This window comes from Chiloscyllium plagiosum, unplaced genomic scaffold (genome assembly GCF_037043375.1).
Source record: "Chiloscyllium plagiosum isolate Xiang-an unplaced genomic scaffold, Cpla_swu_hap1 HiC_scaffold_31, whole genome shotgun sequence".
In the NCBI taxonomy this organism is placed as follows: Eukaryota; Metazoa; Chordata; class Chondrichthyes; order Orectolobiformes; family Hemiscylliidae; genus Chiloscyllium; species Chiloscyllium plagiosum.
This window is the reverse complement of record NW_028270169.1, coordinates 64,735,482-64,753,963: the sequence shown is the minus strand read 5'-3', so window position 1 is coordinate 64,753,963 and position 18,482 is coordinate 64,735,482. Positions and strand designations below refer to the sequence as shown.

Below are 18,482 nucleotides of genomic sequence, written 5' to 3'. Positions count from 1 at the left end.
GAGGTGTCTTCGAGTTGTCACCTGGCTTCAACAGTGTAGAGGTCAGTGTGCCAAACTACCACTGCACCCAACTTGTGCGCTAGTTTGATGGTGAGTTTTAATTTGTTCAATCGTTTAAAAGTATGCCATACTTCGCAGGAGGTAGTGCAATGTAACACAGTATCTTCAATGTATGTGTGACGATGCTGTCACTTTAAAATGGTTATTTTGCCCTGGCTGTTTTTTTGAAGAAAGGTTGTAAAGGCAGAGGTCCCATAATGTTTATTTAAACAGCTTAACAGTGGAAGGGGAACAGCCAGTTCTACCAGTCAGGCTTTCTAGAGTAGTTTTAGCTGTAGCATTTACAAGGTGTTTGAGAGCCAGAATGGTTGCAAGTTTCACTAAATGATTCCTAACTGACTCTCTCTGAAATCTCTCTTGTTGTTTTTCCCTCCTGGATTGGAATACTTCCCATAAGATTCTATGTTTGAAATATCTTTTTGCCCAGGATGTGTTTATGGGATGTTACTATATGGGACCAGTTAATTACTGAGTAGTTGCTTCAATTTTCAAATTGTTAAGTTATTCTAAAGTTCTTCTTTTGTTCATGTTTCAACTGCAAAGTTTAAATAAATTATGTTCTGTTTAAAGCTGAGTGATTTGAGCAGTTGCATCACATTCTGGAACACCCACTTCACATCTGCCTTTAAAATAAGAGGAAGTTTAAGGCCTGGGCTACCTTCTTCAAACACTTTGAGAGGGTCTGGTCTGCTCTGATCCATAGTATGAGGAGGAGACATTTCCTTCGCCAGGATTGTGCACTGTGTGTTCGTACCGATACAGTTCGGTCAGATACATCTGTACAAGGTGTTTGATGAGAATGTTTCCCTCTAGTTGGTTCACCCATCACTTCCCACTATCTGGCTGCTCAGTCAGTGGTGGGCCTGTGGAGACATGCTTGGTGACGGACATTGAAAGACCACACCCAGAGTATGTTCTGTGCCTATGCCACCTGCAGTGCTTCCTCCAATTTATTTTCAACATTGAGGGACAATGATTTGAGGGATGGTGTAGAGAGCAGTAGATTTCCATCGTCAGGCTATTTCTTTGACCACCTTTGGCCTGTTACCATGAGATTTCTTGGGTTCTGGGTGCAATGTTGGGAAACTCATATCCTAACTGTATAATACGTTGCGAATACCACTGGTGGTTCTGTCTTGCCGGTAGGACAGGAAAGATCCAGGGATGGTGATGGTGTTTTTTGAAGTATGAAATCAAATGATCAAGGTATTGGCTTTATCTTGTTTTTGTATGCAAAGTGCAAGTTGATTTGAGTTGGGTAGAACTTTTCACTGCGAGGCTGAGTGGAACTCACCAAACTCAGCTGGAACAAACACAGTCCATGCAGCGCTACCCTTACAGCCTCTGATATTGAGCCTACACAGAGGTCTCTGGGAGAAATTGCTGTACTAACCGAATCCACGTTGTGGGCATGGGCATGGAGCTCCTCTTGGTGCAGAGGTGCACAAGCAGAACTGCTCTGAAGTTGGAACCCAGGTTACAGTAGACTTAGCTATTTGGAAAAATACACATGATTTGGAGATGCCGGTTTTGGACTGAGGTGTACAAAGTTAAAAATCACACAACACCAGCATTGTAGGGAGATCACCATCTTTCAACATTCCACCAGTGTAAGGGAAGACCCAGTGACGAATTCACCATCCCCCTTGAGAAGAATGAACAAGCAGCGAGATCATTTTAGCATCAAGAAAGACCTCAACAAATATCTTGTTCAATCTAACATTAATCTCGCTGCAGCCCACATCACAGAGATTCTACAGAAACACTTTGGCTGGAGCTCAGAAACAGCAAGTACTGGTGAGATTTTTATATCGAAGACTAAACGATAGGGCAGATGTTGTGCATGTCATAAACAGGAAATTAGTGTGCCAGTACAGAAATAGCCAGTGAAACTCAATGAGTCTGATGGCATCTGAAGGAAATAAGCAGAGATCACATTTCAAATCCTCAACTCTTCATCAGAATAGTTTCAGATCTCCTTGCTTTATTTTAGATAGGCAAGTATTTTCCATACTGCAATATTAATTAGCAACTTGATCTGGGAAGAAGGAGAAGTGGTAAGGGCAGTGGCGCAGGAAATGTTTCAGTTACAGCTGAAGGCCCTGTCTATCAGAGTTTGGGGGAGTGGGTGAAAAATCCTCGAGTGAAGGCAAAGGAGCTCATGTCGAAGGTATGCCACTGAATTCAATATCATCAGAACTGGGATGACAGATCAGGAGAAAGTGGGAGAATGCAGGCACTCTTAGCTGCTCATTGGAGAAGCATGGTGAATCAGTGCTTCGTACCTTTGCCTTACAGCACTGTGGATCCAGGTTCAATTCCACCATCGGCAATTGTTTTTGTGGAGTTTGCACATTCTCTGTGTCTGTGTGGGTTTCTTTTAGGTACCCCTGTTTCCTCCTACAACCCAAAGTTGTACAGGTTAGGTGGATAGGCCATGCTAACCTGTCTGTAGTACCCAGGAATGTGCGGGTTGACTGTGGGAAATGCAGCATTACAGACATCGGTTGAAGTGTGTGTGGTGGAATGCTCTTCAGAGAGTCGGTGTGGATTTAATGGGCTTGAATGGCCTGTTTCTGCACTGTAGGGATTCTACGATTCCTATAGAGGTCTCTGTGTTTGGCAACATTACCCAGAACCCCACCTATAAGTCTTGCCTCGATTTGCCTTACTAAAACGCAACATCTCACATTTATCTAAAGTTAACTCCATCTGCCACTCCTCAGCGAATTGACCCATCTGATCAAGATCCCACTGTACCCTGAGAATAACTTTCTTCACCGTCCACTGCACCACCAATTTTGGTGTAATCTGCAAACCTACTCACTTTCCCTCCTATATTAATTTTCAAATCATTTACGAATGACAAAAAACAGTTAGCCCAGTACCAGGCCTTAAGGCATGCTTCTGGTCTCAGGCTTCTTGTCTGAAAAAACAACCTCCATCAGCAACCTCATTTTCCTATGTTCGAGCATTTATTTTTATCAAAAGGCTAGCTCTCTCTGGATTCCATGTGATCAGTTTGCCATGTGGAAACTTGTTCAATGCTTTGCTGAATTTCAAAGAGAAAATCTTCACTGCTCTGCCTTCATCAATCTTCTTTGTCACTCCTTCAAATAACTCAGTCAAGTTAGTGCGTGATTTCCCATGCACAGCAAAATCCTGTCCCTCAGAATCTTCTCCAACAACATACCCACCACTGCCATCAGGTTCACTGATCTATCGTTCTCTAGCTTTTCCATACCACTTTCTTAAATAATGGCATTATATTAGCCAACTTCCAGTCTTCCATGTCACTTGTGGATATCAATGAAACAAATATCTCAGCAAGTGGCCCAGAAATCACTTCTCTAACTTCCACAAAGTTCGAGGGTACATATAGAACTTAGAACATAGAATATTACAGCACAGTACAGGCCCTTCGGTCCTCGATGTTGCACCAACCTGTGGGACCAATCTGAAACCTATCGATCCTACACAATTACATTTTCATTCATGTGGCTATCCAGTGACCATTTAACTGCCCTTAAAGTTGGCGAGTCTACTACTGTTTCAGGCAGTGCATTCCATGCCCCTACTACTCTCTGAGTAAAGAAACTACCTCTGACATCTGTCCTATATCTATCACCCTTCAATTTAAAGCTTGTGCTAGCCATCACCATTTGAGGAAAAAGGCTCTAACTATCCACCCTTTCTAACCCTCTGAGTATCTTAAATGTTTCAATTAAGTCATATCTCAACCTTCTTCTTTCAAACAAAAACAACCTCAAATCCCTCAGCCTTCCCTCATAAGACTTTCCCTCCATACCAGGCAACATCCTAGTAAACCTCTTCATAACCCTTTCCAAAGCTTCCACATTGCTCCTATAATGCGGTGACCAGGACTGTATGCAATATTCCATATACTGGCCGCACGAGAGTTTTGCACAGCTGCAGAATGACCTTGTGGCTCCAAAACTCAATTCCTGTAGAAATAAAAGCGATCACACCAAAAACCTTCTTAACATCTCCAGGGTGGCAACTTTCAGGAATCTATGTACATGGACACTGCTTATCCACAATACCAAATATGCTATTGTGTTCTTTTGGAACTTTGGAGAAAAAAAAGTCAAAATAACAGCACTTTTAACAGGGAGAGGAACAAGCAAAGGCAGCACATAGTGAGATCAGTGTATGAGAAAAAACCCAGACTGCTAACTGACACAGCAGTGAACCTGTGCAGTTACTGCCTTTGCTGTTGAATTCATGCATCGCTGGACATCGTATTTAATCTGGGAAAATTAACAAACAGTGAAATTCACAACTAATCTTGGAGGAACCTGTTTGGTAGAGGTCACAGCACAGAAACAGATACGTGAATATTATTAGGCATGGCCTTACAAAAAGTCTACAGTAGTGAGTTGAGTGGGTTCTTTCTTGATTATATGTTTATTGAGATATGTCACTTGATTAAACTTAAAAATATAAGCCACAAGTATTAAGTTAGCCTGGGTAAGTGTTGTTTTTTCGAGGAGTAAGATAGTGCTGTTTTCTGGGTCTATACATTGAAAGAAACAAAAATGGCCTTTAATAGAGTGATATGCTCTTCTTGTCAGAGGTGGGAGTTTAGGGAGAGTTGACATGTTACTGAGGATTATATATGCAATACATGCTATTGGTTGTGAATCCTATCAGATCAAATGGATTGATTGGAGAGACAGTTAGTGGCAATGAGGAATTTACAATAGCAAATGGATGTGATGGATGGCAGTTATAGGAAGGGAGAAAAGTTGCAGATACAGTCACATAGATGGGTTAACTCCAGGAAACATAAGAGAGGTAGGCAGGTAGTGCAGGAGTCTTCTGTGGCTATCCCCATTTCATGCAAGTATGCTGTTTTGGAAAATGTAGGGGGTGATGGATTCTCAAGGGAATGTAGCACAAATAGCCAAGTTTCTGGTATTGAGACTGGCTCTAATGCAATCAGGGGTACGCTGGGTTCCAAGAGATCAATTGTGTTAGGGGACTCTCTAGTCCGAGGCACAGACAGATGTTTCTGTGGCCAACAGCAAAAAATGAGAATGGTGTGTTGCCTCCCTGGTGCCAGGATCAAGGATGTCTCAGAGAGGGTGCAGAATGTTCTCAAGGGGGATAGGGACAAGCAGGAGGTCATTGTACACATTGGAAACAATGAAGTAGGAAGGGAAAAGTTTGAAATCCTGAAGGGAGAATATAGAGAGTTAAGCAGGAATTTTAAAAGGAGATCCCCGAGAGTAGTAATATCTGGATTAGTCCAGGTGCTACGAGCTAGTGAGGGGAGGAATAGGAGGATAGAGCGGATGAATGCATGGCTGAGGAGTTGGCATATGGGAGAAGGATTCACATTTTTGGATCATTGGAATCTCCTCTGGGGTAGAAGTGACCTGTACAAGAAGGACAGCTTGCAACTGAATTGGAAGGAAATTTGCTAGAGCTACTCAGGAGGACTTAAACTATTAAGGTGGGAGGAGAGGGGGATCCCAGGGAGATAGAGATCAATCTGAGACTGGCAAAGAGTCAGGACAGGCAGGGAGAATGCAAGAGCCCAAACAGGGAAGGCAGATTAACTCAAGGCATGGTTCAGAACATGGGACTGGGATTTCATAGCAATTACAGAAACGTGGCTCATAGATGGACAGGACTGGCGGCTTAATGTTCCAGGATGCACATGCTACAGGAAGGACAGAAAGAGAGGCAAGAGAGGAGGGGGAGTGGCGTTTTTGATAAAGGATAACATTACAGCTGTACTGAGGGAGGATATTCCTGGAAATGCATCCAGGGAAGTTATTTGGCTTGAACTGAGAAATAAGAACGGGATGATCACTTTATTGGGATTGTATTATAGTCAGAATGAAATTGAGAAACAAATTTGTAAGGCGATCTCAGTTATCTGTAAGAGTAAAGAGTAAGTTATGCTAGGGGATTTTAACTTTCCAAACATAGACTGGGACTGCCATAGTGCTAAGGGTTTAGATGGGGAGGAATTTGTTAAGTGTGTACAAGAAAATTTTCTGATTCAATATGTGGATGTACCAACTACAGAGGTGGTGCAAAACTTGACCTACTCTTGGGAAATAAGGCGGGGCAGGTGACTGAGATGTCAGTGGGGGAGCACTTTGGGGCCAGCGACCATAATTCTAAAATAGTTTTGAAATAGTGATGGAAAAGGATAGACCAGATCTAAATTGATTGAGGATTGGCTGTCTGACAGAAGGCAAAGAGTTGGGAGAAAAGGGTTCTTTTTCAGAATGGCAGTTGGTGACAAGTGGTGCCCCGCAGGGTTCAGTGTTGGGGCCGCAGCTATTCATTTTATATATTAATGATCCTGATGAAGAGACTGGGGGCTTTCTGGTGAAGTTCGCCGATGATGAGATGTTAGGTGGACAAGCAGGTAGTTCTGGGGAGGTGGGAAGGCTGCAGAAAGATTTAGACAGTTTAGGAGAGTGGTCCAAAAAATGGCTGATGACATTAGACGTGAGCAAATGCGAGGTCTTGCAATTCAGAAAAAATAACACAGGCATGGACTATTTTATAAACGGTGAGAAAATTCATAAAGCCAAAGTACAAAGGGATCTGAGAGTGCTTGTACAGGATTCTGAGCTGAAAATGTGTTGCTGGAAAAGCGCAGCAGGTCAGGCAGCATCCAGGGAACAGGAGAATCGACGTTTCGGGCATAAGCCCTTCTTCAGGAATGAGGAAAGTTTGTCCAGCAGGCTAAGATAAAAGGTATGGAGGAGGGACTTGGGGAGGGGCGTCGGAAATGTGATAGGTGGAAAGAGGTCAAGGTGAGGGTGATAGGTCAGACTGGGGTGGGGGCGGAGAGGTCAGGAAGAAGATTGCAGGTTAGGAAGGCGGTGCTGAGTTTGATGGATTTGACTGAGACAGGGTGGGGGGAGGGGAAATGAGGAAACTGGTGAAATCCAAGTTCATCCCTTGTGGTTGGAGGTTTCCTAGGCGGAAGATGAGGCGTTCTTCCTCCAACCGTCGTGTTATTGTGGTCTGGCAATGGAGGAGTCCAAAGACCTGCATATCCTTGGTGGAGTGGGAGGGGGAATTGAAATGTTGAGCCACAGGGTGGTTGGGTTGGTTGGTCCGGGTGTCCCAGAGGTGTTCTCTGAAACACTCCGCAAGTAGCCGGCCTGTCTCCCCAATATAGAGGAGGCCACATCGGGTGCAGAGGATGCAATAAATGATATGTGTGGAGGTGCAGGTGAATCTGTGGCAGATATGGAAGTTTCCTTTGGGGCCTTGGAGGGAGGTGAGGGGGGAGGTGTGGGCGCAAGTCTTGCACCTCCTGCGGTTGCAGGGGAAGGTGCCGGGAGTGGAGGTTGGGTTGGTGGGGGGGTGTGGATCTGACGAGGGAGTCACGGAGGGAGTGGTCTTTACGGAACGCTGATAGGGGAGGGGAGGGAAATATATCCTTGGTGGTGGGGTCCGTTTGGAGGTGGCGGAAATGACGGCGGATGATGCGCTGTACATGGAGATTGGTGGGGTGGTAGGTGAGGACCAGTGGGGTTCTGTCCTGGTGGCGGTTGGAGGGGCGGGGCTCAAGGGCGGAGGAGCGGGAAGTGGAAGAGATGCGGTGGAGGGCATCGTCGACCACGTCGGTGGGGAAATTGCGGTCCTTGAAGAAGGAGGCCATCTGGGTTGTGCGTTTTTGGAACTGGTCCTCCTGGGAGCAGATGCGGCGGAGTCGAACGAATTGGGAGAATGGGATGGCGTTTTTACAGGGGGCAGGATGGGAGGAGGTGTAGTCCAGGTAGCTGTGGGAGTCGGTCGGTTTGTAGTAGATGTCCGTGTTGATTTGGTCGCCTGAGATAGAAATAGAAAGGTCGAGGAAGGGGAGGGAGGAATCTGAGACTGTCCAGGTGAATTTGAGGTCGGGGTGGAAGGTGTTGGTGAAGTGGATGAACTGTTCAACCTCCTCGTGGGAGCACGAGGCGGCGCCGATACAGTCATCGATGTAGCGGAGGAAAAGGTGGGGGGTGGGGCCAGTGAAGTTGTGGAAGATGGATTGTTCCACATATCCCCTGTGGCTCAAAGTTTCAATTCCCCCTCCCACTCCACCAAGGATATGCAGGTCTTTGGACTCCTCCATCGTCAGACCACAACAAAACGACGGTTGGAGGAAGAACGCCTCTTCTTCCGCCTAGGAACCCTCCAACCACAAGGGATGAACTCGGATTTCACCAGTTTCCTCATTTCCCCTCCCCCCACCCTGTCTCAGTCAAATCCATCGAATTCAGCACCGCCTTCCTAACCTTCAATCTTCTTCCTGACCTCTCCGCCCCCACCCCAGTCTGACCTATCACCCTCACCTTGACCTCTTTCCACCTATCACATTTCCGACGCCCCTCCCCCAAGTCCCTCCTCCCTACCTTTTATCTTAGCCTGCTGGACAAACTTTCCTCATTCCTGAAGAAGGGCTTATGCCCGAAACATCGATTCTCCTGCTCCATGGATGCTGCCTGACCTGCTGCGCTTTTCCAGCAACACATTTTCAGCTCTGATCTCCAGCATCTGCAGACCTCACTTTCTCCTGTACAGGATTCTGTAAAGGTTGACTTGCAGGTTGAGACTGTGGTAAAAATAATGACTGCAGATGCTGGAAACCAGATTCTGGATTAGTGCTGGAAGAGCACAGCAGTTCAGGCAGCATCCAAGGAGCAGCGAAATTGATGTTTCGGGCAAAAGCCCATCATCAGGAATAAAGGCAGAGAGCCTGAAGCGTGGAGGGATAAGCTAGAGGAGGGTGGGGGTGGGGAGAGAGTAGCATAGAGTATGATAGGTGAGTGGGGGAGGGGATGAAGGTGATAGGTCAGGGAGGAAAGGGTGGAGTGGATAGGTCGAAAAGGAGATAGGCAGGTAGGACAAGTCTGGACAAGTCATGGGGACAGTGCTGAGCTGGAAGTTTGGAACTAGGGTGAGGTGGAAGAAGGGGAAATGAGGAAAATGTTGAAGTCCACATTGATGCCCTGGGGTTGAAGTGTTCCGAGGCGGAAGATGAGGCATTCTTCCTCCAGGCATCTGGTGGTGAGGGAGCGGCGGTGAAGGAGGCCCAAGACCTCCATGTCCTCGGCAGAGTGGGAGGGGGAGTTGAAATGTTGGGCCACGGGGCGGTGTGGTTGATTGGTGCGGGTGTCCCGGAGATGTTTCCTAAAGCGCTCTGGTAGGAGGCGCCCAGTCTCCCCAATATAGAGGAGACCACATCGGGAGCAACGGATACAATAAATGATAGTAGTGGTTAGAGACCGTGGTTAAGAAAACAAATATAATGTTGTCATTCATTTCAAGAGGGTTGGAATGTAAAAGCATTGATGTGCTACTGAGAGCTCTGGTTAGACCCCATTTAGAATACTGTGTCCAGTTTTGGACCCCTCACCACAGGAAGGGCATACTGGCACTGGAGCGTGTCCAGCAGAGATTCACAAGGATGATCCCTGGAATGGTAGGCCTAACATACGATGAATGGCTGAGGATCCTAGGATTGTATTCGTTAGACTTCAGAAAATTGAGGATAGATCAAATAGAAATTCACAAGATAAATCATGGCTTAGAAAGGATGGATACTGGGAAATTGTTTCCGTCAGGCGGGGATACTAGGACTCGTGAGCACAGCCTTAGAATTACAGGGGGTCAATTTAAAATGGAAATGAGGAGACATTTCTTCAGCCAGAGAGTGATGGGCCTGTGGAAGTCACTGCCACGGAGCGCAGTGGAAGCCGGCATGTTAAATATCTTCAAAGTAGAGGTTGATACATACTTAATCTCGCAAGGAATTAAAGGATATGGGGAGAGTACGGGTCAGTGGCATTAAAATGCTCATCAGCCATGATGTCATGGTGGAGTGGACTCGATGGGCCAAATGGCCTTATTTACACTCCTATTTCTTATGGTCTTAAATTGGAGGGAGGCTAATTTTGATGGTATTTGGCAAGAACTTTCAAAAGCTGACATAGGGCAGAAGTTTGTAGGTAAAGGGGTGGCTGGAAAATGGGAAGCCTTCAGAAATGAGATAACAAGAATCCAGAGACAGTATACTACTGTTAGGGTGAAAGGTAAGGCTAGTAGGTGTAGGGAATACTGGATGACTAAAGAAATTGAGGATTTAGTTAAGAAAAAGAATGAAGCATATGTCAGGTATAGACAGGGTAGATCGAATGAATCCTTAGAAGAGTATAAAGGCAGTAAGAGTATATGTAAGAGGGAAATCAGGTGGGCAAAAAGGGGACTTGAGATAGTTTTGGCAAACAGAGTTAAGGAGAATCCAACGGGTTTTTACAAATACATTATGGACAAAAGGGTAACTAGGGAGAGAATAGGGCTCCTCCAAGATCAGCAAGGCAGCCTTTGTGTGAAGCCGCAGGAGATGGGGGAGATACTAAATTAGTATTTTGCATCAGTGTTTACTATGGAATTAAATAATTTACAGTGTGGAAACAGGCCCTTTGGCCCAACAAGTCCATACCGACCTGCCGAAGCGCAACCCACCCAGACCCATTCCCCTACATTTACCCCTTCACTTAACACTACGGGCAATTTAGCATGGCCAATTCACCTGACCTGCACATTTTTGGATTGTGGGAGGAAACCAGAGCACCCGGAGGAAACCCACCCAGACACAGGGAGAATGTGCAAACTCCACACAGATAGTCACGTGAGGCAGGAATTGAACCTGGGCTCTGGCGCCTGTGAGGCAGCAGTGCTAACCACCGTGCCACCGTGCCACCACACCACTGTGCCACTGTGCCTGCCCACAGTCATGGAAGATATAGAATATGGGGAAATAGATGGTGATAACTTGAAAAATGTCCATATTACAGAGGAGGAAGTGTTGGATGTTTTAAAACACATAAAAGTGGATAAAATCCCAGGACATGATCAGGTATACCCTAGAACTCTGTGAGAAGCTAAGGAAGTGATTGCTAGGCCCCATCCAGAAGACTGGAGGTTGGCTAATGTGGTGCCATTGTTTAAGAAGGTGGTAAGGACAAGCCAGGGAACGATAGACCCGTGAGCCTGACGTTGGTGCTGGGCAAGTTGTTGGAGAAAATCCTGAGGGACAGGATGTACATGCATTTGGAAAAGCAAGGACTAATTAAGAATCGTCAACATGGCTTTGTTCGTGGGAAATCATGCCTCACAAACTTGATTGAGTTTTTTGAAGAAGTAACAAAGAGGATTGATGAGGGCAGATCTATATGGACTTCAGTAAGGCATTCAACAAGGTTCCCCATGGGAGACTGGTTAGCAAGGTTAGATCTCATGGAATACAGGGAGAACTAGCCATTTGGATTCAGAACTGGCTCAAAGGTAGAAGATAGAACAAAAGCAACCTCAAATCCCTCAGCCTTTCCTCATAAGACCTTCCCTCCAGACCAGGCAACATCCTGGTAAATCTCCTCTGCACCTTTTCCAATGCTTCCACATCCTTCCCGAAATATGGCAACCAGAACTGTACACAATATTCTCAGAGCAGCTGCACTAGCATTTTGTATAGTTGCAGCATGACATCACGGCTCTGGAACTCAACCCCTCTACCAATAAAATCTAACACACCGTATGCCTTCTTAACAGCACTATCAACATGGGTGGCAACTTTCAGGGATCCATGTACATGGACTCCAAGATCCCTCTGCACATCCACACTATCAAGAATCTTTCCATTGGCCCAGTATTCTGCCTTCCTATTATTCTTCCCAATGTGAATCACCTCACATTTAGCTGCATTGAACTCCATTTGCCATATCTCAGCCCAATTCTGCAAGTTTATCCAAGTCCCCCTGCAACCTCACCACCAGACGCCTCATCTTCCGCCTCAGAACACTTCAACCCCAGGGCATCAATGTGGACTTCAATAGTTTCCTTATTTCCCCTTCCCCCACTTCACCCTAGTTCTAAACTTCCAGTTCAGCACTGTCCCCATGACTTGTCCGGACTTGTCCTACCTGCCTAGCTCCTTTTCCACCTACCCACTCCACCCTCTCCTCCCTGACCTATCACCTTCATCCCCTCCCCCACTTACCCATTGTACTTTATGCTACTTTCTCCCCACCCCCACCCTCCTCTAGCTTATCTCTCCACGCTCCAGGCTCACTGCCTTTAATCCTGATAAAGGGCTTTTGCCCGAAACATCAATTTCGAAGCTCCTTGGATGCTGCCTGAACTGCTGTGCTCTTCCAGCACCACTAATCCAGAATCTGGTTTCCAGCATCTGCAGTCATTGTTTTTACCACATTCTTCCAAACTGTCCATTACTCCACCGACTTTAGTATCATCTGCAAACTTACTAACCCATCCACCTATGCCTGTGTCTAAGTCATCTATAAAAATGACAAACAACAAAGATCCCAAAACAGATCCTTTTGGCGCCCCCCTAGTAATCGGATTCCAGGCTGAATATTTTCCATCAACCACCACTCACTGTCTTCTTACAGAAAGCCAGTTTCTAATCCAAACTGCTAAATCACCCTTAATCCCATCCCTCTGCATTTCCTCCAACAGTCTACCATGTGGAACCTTATCAAAGGCTTTACTGAAGTCCATGTATACCACATCAATTGCCCTACCCTCATCTACATGCTTGGTCACCTTCTCAAAAAACTCAAGGAGGTTTGTGAGACATGACCTGCCCACGATGAAACCATGTTGACTGCCTGAAATCAAATTATTTCTTGCTAGATGATTATAAATCCTATCTCTTATAATCCTTTTCAAAATCTTTCCTACAACAGACATAATCTAATCTATTTGATCTGTAACTGTGATTAATGTCAGTCTCCATGAATCCTAATTATCTTAGTGGAGGGTTTCCATCTTTCAATGTTAAATGAGTTCCATTCAATGTGTTATCCCACATTGAGCAGGAGCATCACCTACAACGCTAACAGGAATCATCAGCTGCAGAGAGATGAAGAGGAGAGATCAGAATCTGAGAGCATTTGACTGGAATATTAAACAATGGACAGAAGTTTATCTGAAAATATTTGGAAGCTTTCTCTAAGTTTTGATTGGATGTCATTCTGACAGCATATAGAATATGTACTTTACATTGTTCAATATTTTTATTGTCCTCTCCTGGTTTTCAATGGTGTACCTGGTAAGTTTCATTGTCCAGTTATTATTCTGTAAAGCATGTATGACTGAATTACTGTTTTTCTCATTTACTCTGTGCTCCCTGTTGCTATTCCCTTTCCGGCTAAGACTCTGAATCAAGATAGGCAGCATCCAAGGAACAGGAGAATCGACATTTCGGGCATAAGCCGTTCTTCAGGAAGAAGGGCTTAAGCCCGAAACGTCGATTCTCCTGCTCCTTGGATGCTGCCTGACCTGCTGCGCTTTTCCAGCAACACATTTTCAGCTCTGATCTCCAGCATCTGCAGTCCTCACTTTCTCCTTTGAATCAAGATACTCACTCAACAAACCACTTCATCAGTGAACTTCTTTCTTCCTTCTCTCTCCCTCTTTGCTTCTGGCAGTATGCATCGTGGGTCTCTATACTGACCTATTTTGTTTGACTTGTGAGCCATGATTCATTTTATCACTGCCCTTTTATTTTGATTTTGGGAGCATAGAGTTCATCTGAGCCGATACTCCATGACTCAGATCTAAACTCACACCAAAATCTCATTCATCCGTCATTCCTGCATGTACTGGTCTATTTTGTTACTGGGTCTGGTAATGCCTTGATTTCAATGTTATCAAGCACATCATCACATCTGTCCATGAAACATCGGTCAGTCTCTCTCTGTTAATTACCCTAACCCTTGCCAAATGTTTACACTTAAACTGATTTCCTCAATACATGTTCTCTTTCAAACAATGATTTTCACATGTAGCCTATCGACCACACACACGCACGCACGCACACACACAGACACCATTGTCTTGTATTGCTGCAATGGAGAAAATGAGATATAAATTAGTAGGAGATTCATTTACTGTTATTCAGAGCATGGGTGGCAAATTCCTCTGCTCAGCAGTTAGCTCAAACAAGAGTAATACTAGCAAATGTTTACAGTGCTCCCCATGCTCGGTAGGTAGTCCAGTTTACTGAGTAGTACACACCTTTGTCCGCACAGCTCCATGTTGAGCTGACATCTTGTCCCAGGTTATGGTGTCTGGGCTGGCTATGTGCGGTAGATTCAGAATTTGATGTCGCAAACCATTTCAGCTGATTTAGCAATACCTTTATTCAATGTTTCATTCTTGTGGTTGGATTGTCTGAGGTGCCACTCCTCCAGACAGTCCCACTCCCTATCATATTCCCCATATTCTCAGTTAATTAATTGTATGTTTCTATCTTTAATATGAATCTTTCCATCCCTCTGTATTGCTCTCTGCCTTTGGATTTGGCTCCCTGGTCTATTTTATGCTTGCATTGTGAGGATCAGAAACAATGAAATAGTGTGTGTCAGGCTGTTGTTCACTTCCCAGTGTATCCCATGTGGTGCTCCGTATTGAACAAGGGTTACAGTAGGCTTGGCTCATATCTTTGAAAGTTGGTCTGCCCCTGTCTACTGAACACCTTTGTTCGTCCCTCCCAGCTGATTGTCAGTAGCACGAGGAAGCCCCTTGAGTATAATTGGAAAGGATCAGGCATCGAACATGCAGCTGAGGAGCTCCTGACTGACTCCTGTTATTGAAACGTTAGTGGAGGTGCTGGGGATGGTTTGCTGGAGGTTGTGCTATGAGCTGCCTCAGATATTCAGGGAGACCTGGGCACTTGTTGATCCAATTCTGGACAGAGCATGGGGACCACAGTTACAGCACCTGGGTCTACAACATGAACAATAAATGGAAGAGAGGCTGCAGAGATGGGAAGCTCTGAAACCACGGGGTGAGTATATGTGGGGAAAGGGATTTGCTGAATCCAGCTGATTTTCCATGAGGAGCTTCCTAAGCTATATTAGCTCAGGAGCAGAGCATGAGGGGACCCTGATTGAAGAAGGAGCTGCTCACAGAGTGGTGTCACCTTTTTCAACACAACCTGCAGCTTCACACCAGCGGGAGGACGGTGCAACCAGTGGCTGTTAGGATCATAATTTCATTCAGCTTCTATGATCCAGAACAGGCAGGAATTGGTGACATACCGACCATATCCCAGTATGCCAACATCAATGTCACCATGCAGTAGATGGAGGAGAAATATGGTGGATGAGGTGCCCACAATGTTCTCTCCATGAGCAGGGAGCTGTTTTCCCAGTATAGCGGGATTCCCGATGGTATAGATGGCTCTACAGAGTCCCCATGTCAATGGGGAGAGGTAGAGAAACTGACGGAACTCTCACTCAATTATTGCTGCAGTGTGACACTGCACAGTACATCATGTTGGTGAATACCCACTGTCCTGGCAGCAGCCACAGTCTCTTCATTCAGAAGCAGGCAGCCATTCCCATTGCCCTTGCATCTCCTAATGCAAAGAAAGGATGGCATCTCGGATAAAGGTCATCCCATTGATAAATGATTCATTACACCTGCCCCCCTACACCACTCCCGATCGCCAATCAAACACATCAAAATATCTCATCTGTACTGAGAGCAATGGGGCCTTTGAGATCATTAGGGAGCAGACTGTCAAACCAATTCTGATGTCTGACTGGGTCAGAGTGAACCACCAAGTACAGACTCTACCACTAAGTCCTGTGATCTCTCTCCATTTCAGTAACATACTGACTTCCATTTTTCCTGAAAGGAATTGACAGGTTCACATCCAGTCACGTGAGATTCCACCTGCTAAACTATTATCCAATGACTTTAACTTATTTATGTCCATTCGGGGACTCTCCACCTTCTCTTGACAATTTAATTTCCTCTTCATCTTCGTGTCACTATCAAACATAGTTTCAACACATTTGTTCCACTTCTCCAAATCACTGATATAGATTATAAATAGTTGAGGATCCAGTCTCTGTATAACTCCACAGTTCTGTCGAACAATTAAAACTGTTTTATCGCGAGTGCCTGCTTGCTGTTTGATAACTAGCGGTGCCCCATTCTGTGTAGCACGCTGAAAGGGTTGAATAAGAACAAAGAGCATCAGTCGACAATGCAGCCCAGAGACTTATTCAAAATTCAGTGCAATCACATTCCAAAAATCTTCATTTTCTCAAGATTCCTTTATCTGGGAGATTGAATTCCACATCTACATTGTGAATCCCTTTAGAAACTTACAGATCTCAAATAGGTTTCCTCTCATTCTTCTAAACTCAAGACAGTACAGGCCTGAACTGCTCAATCTCTCTTCAGAAGACAAGCTCCTCACCTCTGGAATCAATTTAGAGAACTTCTTCTGAACTGCCTCCAATGCAACTGCATGCCTCCTCAGGTCAGGCAGCAAAATTGTACACCAGTACACCAGTACACCAGTACACCAGTACACCAGTTGCAATCTCACTATTGCCTTGCATAGTTACATCAACACTTCCCTACCTTTAAACTCTATTCTTTTAGAAATAAATCCTAAAATTGCACTTGCCTTTCTCGTGACCTGCTGTACATGCATGCGGGTTTTCTGTGATGTGCACAGGGCACCCAGAACCTGTTGCATTTAAGTATTCTGGCATTTCTCACAATTTAGATAACCCGGTGCCTTTCTATTCCTGTGACTAAAATGGATAACCTCATACGTATCCATGTCAGGTTTCACTGCCAAATGTTGGCCCATTCACCAAAGCTATTCATATCCTTCTGTAATTTTTTTTAGATTTTCATTGCAATGTACTTTTTATGTCTATTTTAGTGTCATCTGAAAATTTGACTATAGTATCTTCTATCCCCTCAAAAAAGTAATACTACAGATTGCAAATAGTTATGGCCTGATGTCTAAACTCTATGCACACCAAATGCTAACAATCAGAAATCTACATATTCATATAACATCTCAATGTATTGTGTTTAGTTAATCAATCCTGTAGCCAAGCTAATAAATTACTCCAAACAGCATGTGCTCTTATGTTATGGATTTTGGTTTGTGCTGCACCTTATTCAATGGCTTTCTGGAAGTCCACAAGTGTTATATCTCCAGGATCCCCATTATCCACCTTGCATGTCCCCTCTTTAAAGAAGTCGAACAAATAATTCAAACATGACATATCCTTCATAAAATCATGTTGACTCTGATGGATTGTGGTTTGACTTTGAAAATCTCCTGCAATTAACACCTTCATAACAGATTCTAACAATTTGCCTTCAATCCCAATAGTTTGTTCACGACTATTTATTCCCAAGTGAAGATATTATTGTAAGTTCTTCCCTTTCTAAAAACTCTATGTTCCCTTTCAATTCTTGTGTAACAGGCACAAGGCTCCTATTGTTATGTAAGAGGCATCAGTGGCTGAATGGACACTTTCTGTTCTTGATTTAAACACTCGATGAGCAGAATGTCCCCCTGGTGTTATTACATTATAGACTCGATGGCTGAAATGTCCTACTCCTGTTCCTGAGTAAGAGGCTCATGGTCTGCTTGTCTTCCTCCTGTGCTGTGTAACAAGTGAGGGACAGAAGGTCTCATATTCCACTGTAACAGACTCTAGCTGCTGAACAGCCTGCTACTGCATCCCTAAAATGGGTTTGAAGGAGTTATCGATCTTCTCCTGAATTACCTCCTCCTTTCCTGTAAAAGTCTCAAATAGCTTTGTATCCTTGTCCGGTTCCTGTGCATTAGGCTCAATGGGCTGAATGACCTCCACCTATTCCAGTGTAACAGTCTCCAATCACTTTGTAGCCTCTTCCAGTTCCTGTGTTACAGACTTGAGGAGCCTGAATGGACTGATTCTGTTGCTGAGTAACAGGATACTGGTGCTCCAGGCTGACACTTGGTCCAGTATTACCGGCTCGAGGGGCTGATTGGCCTCCTTCTGTTATTGCATATCAGGGTCCAGGGGCCCCATACTGGTGTAACTTGGCTGAAGGCCTGAATATACTTCTTCCTTTCCAGGCTCAAGAAGTGAAATAGATTCCTCCATTATCTCTGTAACTTGCTTCTGTTGCTGACTCCTGCTGTTTGATGGATCAAACTGATAATCCTTTCCTTTTAAGTTAGCAGTTTCATTGCAGACATCAGTTGAGGGAACCATCTCTGAGATGTTTCCAAAGCAACAGTATGTGTCCATCAGTGAGGAAACAAGATCTCACGAAGATCCTGTACAATGGCAGCCACCCTTTGCCAGCCTGCTGTAAAGGTTCCTGCCCAGGCTGGAGCAGTCTCAGCTGTCTGCAGTGATGTCCTTCTCTACTACATCAGAATAACAGGAGGGCTGTTAAAAATGTCACAATGACATTTGAGGAGAACAAATCAGATGTGGCAAGATGATCTCAATGTTGAAATGGACCTCGCCAAACATCTTGCCTGAATCTACAGAATCTGGTAATGTGGAGCTAAGATACAGCAAGGAGAAACAAAT

At 44.8% G+C, this 18,482-nt stretch overlaps 1 long non-coding RNA gene across 1 annotated transcript in view; it reads left to right on the top strand.

The window, feature by feature from the left end:
• Positions 1-2,159: 2,159 nt before the first annotated feature.
• LOC148141957 (uncharacterized) overlaps positions 2,160-18,482 on the top strand; it is a 51,826-nt gene continuing 35,503 nt past the window's right edge. The window contains exon 1 of the long non-coding RNA XR_015752252.1: positions 2,160-2,230. This is a non-coding gene — a long non-coding RNA (uncharacterized LOC148141957). The remainder of the gene's footprint in view (positions 2,231-18,482) is intronic.